This window comes from Anneissia japonica, unplaced genomic scaffold (assembly GCF_011630105.1).
Source record: "Anneissia japonica isolate Jap-2015-1 unplaced genomic scaffold, ASM1163010v1 scaffold225011_len5527_cov107, whole genome shotgun sequence".
Lineage (NCBI taxonomy): Eukaryota > Metazoa > Echinodermata > Crinoidea > Comatulida > Comatulidae > Anneissia > Anneissia japonica.
The window spans coordinates 1-5,527 of NW_022755983.1; the positions used below are offsets into that span (position 1 = coordinate 1).

Genomic DNA, 5,527 nt, shown 5'->3' on the forward strand with positions numbered 1-5,527 from the left:
AAGTAAACAGCCAGAAATAGAACCAGAGCTTTCGGACAACACTAGTCCTTCCTCAGTGGCGAGTTTTATATATATATATATATATATATATAATACTAATAATAAGGAACTTGTAATTTCACTCTACAGGCTGTTTCATGCACTAGGCAATCTTCGGGAGTGAAGGGAATTTCAAATTTGAAGTGTATATGCATCGAGCACTATACGTTGCCTGAACTGACAACTTCATATTCATTAATATATATATTAATTTACTTTTAAAAAATGTTAATGTTTGATTATCTTCCTGTTTGATGTATTTTTATTTTTTTATGATGTATTTTTGATAAAAGTGGCAGTTCACCACAAGAGAAAACACAATCAATATTAATAACAATAATAATGCTAAAAACATCAACTATACAAACAATAGCAATAACAACAATGACTAGAGAAGAAAGGAATGACCATAACACAAGGTGAAGTGGGGAGGCGATGATTAAGTGAGGGCATGCTACACAGCAAAATAAGGTAAAATGAGGTGATTTGTTTTGCTTCAAAAATGTTCAATATGGGGGGAGGGGAGAACTTCTTTGGGGGATGAGGAAGAGATTGTTTTAATACAACTAGTTCCTTACCTGTCAATTCATTTACTTTTTTAGATATTGAGGTGATGTCATCTTCAACTTGTTTGATAGCCTTTGAGTATGGTCCAGCACCCTGAATAGGAACAAAATTAGATACATCATCTTTGATATTCTTAATATTGTATTTATTTTACTTGCTTAGTGTTTTGTTCCTGTTAAGAATACAGTAGAACTCATTTCTGAGAAAAAAAAAACAAAAAACAATATCTAGTTAGACCTACTGTACAGTAAATTAATTAAACAAAAATAACTAAGAAATAGTACAACTCAACATTTTCCACACTAAAAAATGAAAATAAAGCAAAAAAAAAAAATTAATAAAATATCTTTGTAGTGTACATCACTTGATTTTGTGAACAATGATCATTTTGCAGAAAATTATATCGTATTATTAAGACTATTTTTTAAGAATCAGAGAAATTACATAATACTATAGCCTACAGTAGGCACTACGTGTAGGCCTAGCCTAGATCCTAGCCTATAATTTTTTTATATTAATAAATACTCACATATGTTTTTAGAAGAGCAATATCACCTTCATCTAGAGCTGTGGGTGAAAAAATATTAATAATATATTAAGTCTGCAAAAAAAAAAAAATTATGTCTAAACCTAGTGGCAACCATTGTTGAAATACTACTATAAAAGTGTCCTAGGATACACCCTAGGCCTACTGTAACTGTTAGGCTGGTGACACTCTTTTTAATATTAAATAGATTGAGGGTCAGACCCTCTGTCAAGCTCGCTGTAGGATTGCTATATTTCTGACTCGAATTACAGACGATCGGGCCTAAGATGATCAGGCCTATTTTCAGGACGATCGGGCCCAATTTGAAAGTGGGCCTAATCATCCTGAAAATGGGCCTGACAGTCTGGAAATTGGCCCAATCGGTCTTGAGGGCCTGATCGTGGGTAGTCAAAATCGAATATTGTGTGCAATCGTCAATAGCCAACCTAGAGGTCAAACAAATGTGAAGAAGATTTAAGATTGCCTATCTTCATTCAGAAAAAAAATAAATAAATAAAAAATTAAATCCTCAATAAAATTTTATTTTTATTTCTCATCCTACTACTTCTACTTTTAGCATACCATTTTGATTTATACGATTTACGAATGCAAAATTTTATATTTTAACCCTTCTCTGAAGATGTTTAAAAAAAATTAAGTTCGACGGAGGTATAAAAATGTCTTGTCTTACTGATTAACATGGTAGGCCTATTCTATGTAATGTATTCCTAGTCTAGGTGAACGTCTAGGTATGGTATCAGAAAAAATGTGACCGATCGTCTCTAAAAAAAAGGCCTTGAGAAAATGGGCCTGATCGCCTAAGCTAAAACCTCCGTTGTTTTTTAAAGATTTTTGGGCCCTAGGCCTAGTCTGCAGTAGTTGGACCCGATCATCATGGATTAAGCTCGGTCGTCCACAATAGTTGGAACCGATCGTCTGAAAATGGGCCCAACCGTCCTGGGTCTGATTGTCTTGTGGACTCGATCGTCTGTCACCCTTCTGACTCAGCAAAACCACAAAGGGCCTAGGCATCAACCGTCCTCACTGTTTAATTACAAATTAGTTTACTACATAAATCTCACCTTGAATAGGTTTATCTTCTTTGTCATCCTCGTGTTTTACCTTACGCATATCATTGCCTAAATGATCCGGCATTTTGATAATATTCAACTATAACAACAATGCGCTAATAAAATTATCAAAATCTAAGCCTTGCCTTTCGTTATTTTACCCTCGTTTGAAGTTGTGTGATCTAAGAACCAACATTTTAGCCTCGTATCGTTTATTTTTATTTATGCGATATATTTTGATCATAAATTATCATTATACGAACATTTTAAGTACAAAACTTACAGAAAATAGAAAGTAAATATAACTAATTTTACTTCTTTGCGAAATAATATATATATTAATAGATTTTGTATTTATTTTTGTAGAATGTTTAAACAGAATGGTAAGCAGACGTGCTGTGGTCAGTGATAATCCATCTAAATCCAAAACAAAGTTTTATATTTTTTTTTAGAAGTTATGTTTGTATGTTAACGAACCCGCTTTATTTTTGTACTTATAATTGATGACCAAGTCAGTGTGCTTGTAATTGATTAATTTTGATCATATGCCTATCTGTATATAGTCTTAGTAAGTGTGTAAATTATTGACGATTTGCTAGGCCCTAGCTAGTAGGCCCGGCCCCTAGCCTCTAGGCCTAGCCAGCAGTAGTAGTAGTAGTAGTATGCTGCAGCTAGCACTGCACAGAGTGCATGGCAGGGAGCCTGCCGTAGAGCTTACCCTAAACGATAAGGCAAGCCTAGGGCCTCGCTATCTTTGCATCTAGCCTTCTAGTGTTTTAAACTTAAACTTAACTTAATTGAATTGTTAAGAAAAATACATTCTTGCTAATTTTCAATTTATAAGCCAGGAAACGTAATTCCTGCAATACTAGGCCTACTAAGCCTAGGCCTACTTTTTCAGATTTCTCAAGTTCTACACTACGGAAATTCTGCCTAATTACGGATGTTTACAGAAATAAATAAAGGCACTTCGGAAATTTATCTTTAGTCTAGACCCAGAAATATTAACACATTGTTGAAAGTCCAGGAAAATGATTTTTTCATCAGGACCATTGGCTACATTTACATTGTTTCTACGGACCCTAGACTTCAAACCTGCCAGATATTGATACTGATAAATTATTGTAAAACCCAAGAAAATTGCTCAATAAATCATCTACAGAATTTTTTCATTTGCTACGAAAACTAGAAGACATAGTTACGGGGATGCCAGTCAATTCGAGCGGATGTCAGTTCGAGCGGATGTCAGTTCGAGCGGATGCCAGTTCGAGCGGATGCCAGTTCGAGCGGATGCATTTAGTATGAACTTTAACAAGGGCGAATTTATCGTCGCAGTATTCTTGTATTTGTTTGTTTTAAATGCAAAATAATGCTCTGATGGTTCTGAAAGGTTTTTAGTACTTTTTGATAATTACTCCATGTTTGAATTACAGTCTTGGCAACTCCGACTACCAAGATGGCCGCTAACAAGTTAAAACTATAATAGAATTGCGTACTTTTCAGCTTAAAAAAGAAGAAAGTGTATGTTTTACTAGAGTGCACGAGAATCACACACACAAGATAAGTGACCATTATTTTTTTCACGGTAAACAAAGTGGGGTGGCTAGCCACCCTATTCACCACCCCTCCCCCCCTTCTCCAGATCCGCCACTGGTTGGGGTTCTGTATTTAAAAAAGTAAATTATATTGTAATTGAGTTATGCTACACACTTATCTATTCTGGAACTGTTGCGTGCCCCCTTTCCCTTTGAAAATGTCAAATTTTTAGCTCAAATTATATTTGTAATTGAGTTATGCTACTCACTTATCTATTCTGGAACTGTTGTGTGCCCCCTTCCCCTTTGAAAATGTCAAATTTTTAGCTCAAAAATAGGAAATTTTGAAGAAATTCGTATATAACTCGCACAGGTTGTTGTTCGCACAAGTGGATCTTCTTCTGCTCAAACTAGCATCCGCTTGAAAAAAATTCCGCTTGAATTGGCCTTCGTTTGAAGTGGCATCCGCTCGAATTGACTGGTTCCCAGTTACGGAAATGTATTTTATTTGAGGAAAGTCTGCTTTGTTTATGTATTCAGATTAGACCTACAGTAGGTCAAAGCCTAATTTACGACAAAATCTGCAGGGAAATCGGCCCTTATTTTTCGAAATGCACGGACAGATTTCTAGACCAAATTTTTATGCGGAGGATATAATTTCCTGCGCAAGCCTCACCATACAGTCTGGCTGCGGAATTTCCATAATTAGGCTTATTTGCTACGGAGGTTTTGCCTGATTATGGATGTACAGAAATACTGTAGATAAAAGTACTACAGAAATTTTTCTTAGGCCTAGTAGACCCATAAATACATGGGTCTAAATTCCAGAATAAATTACTTCTCTATCAGGATCTTTGGTTACATTGTCCCTAGACAATTCATACTTTTTAGATTACTATTGTGAAAACTAAGAAAAAGTGGCCCGTAAATCTTCATCGTGTCCCATTTGTTTGAAATTCCACATCAAAACAGTCGGGCCCATTTTCAGGACGATCGAGCCCAGGATGATCAGGCCCATTTTCAGGACGATCGGACCCCATTAAGGTGGGCCCAGTTGTCCTTAAAATGACCCATAAATCTTTATCCTGTCCAGTTTGTTTGAAAATTCCTCAATGTACCTGCAATTTTGAGAAACTTACATTTGAACTCAACGCAAATTATTAGGTGCTACGGAAATTTTTATTTACTAGGGAAATCTGAAGACATAGTTACTGAAATGCAGTCTTCTACTGTTCTAAATTTTAAAAAGTCTTGTTTTTGCTTTTTCAACCATAAATTATAGATTCAATTAATTATTTTACTACTGAAATCTGAAGACATAGTTACTGAAATGCAGTCTTTTACTGTTCTAAATTTTAGAAAGTCTTGTTGTTTTTGCTTTTTCAACCATAAATTATAGATTCAATTAATGATGAGTGGGAGCATTCTTCTTGATGGAGAAGATGAATTCTGTTTCCCAATACACCAAGATGATCTTAACCCCAATGGAACAAAAGAGAAAATGGATGTACAGCTACTGCCAGTAAAGGACTTTGTAAATGCTGACACATCCACAGATGTAAACCAAATGATAGACACAGAAACAAACCAAGAAAGAGACTCCCAAACAAACCCATGGCCAAATATGGAAACAAACCCAGATGCAGACAAAAAATTAAAGTCAGACATAGAAACAAACCAAGAGGCAGACACAAAATCAAATCCACAAACAAATACAGGATTAAACCTAGAGACAGGGGGAATACTGAACAATGGCAACCTTTTTATTTGTAACCTGTGCAGCAAAGAAC

At 35.3% G+C, this 5,527-nt stretch overlaps 1 long non-coding RNA gene across 1 annotated transcript; it reads right to left on the reverse strand.

Annotated features, from left to right (window-relative positions):
- Positions 1-618: 618 nt before the first annotated feature.
- Positions 619-2,374, reverse strand: LOC117123808. The gene is made up of 3 exons (XR_004447888.1): positions 2,215-2,374; positions 1,136-1,173; positions 619-699 (listed from the first exon to the last, which is right to left on the reverse strand). It is a non-coding gene; the product is annotated as an uncharacterized LOC117123808 (long non-coding RNA).
- Positions 2,375-5,527: the final 3,153 nt, after the last annotated feature.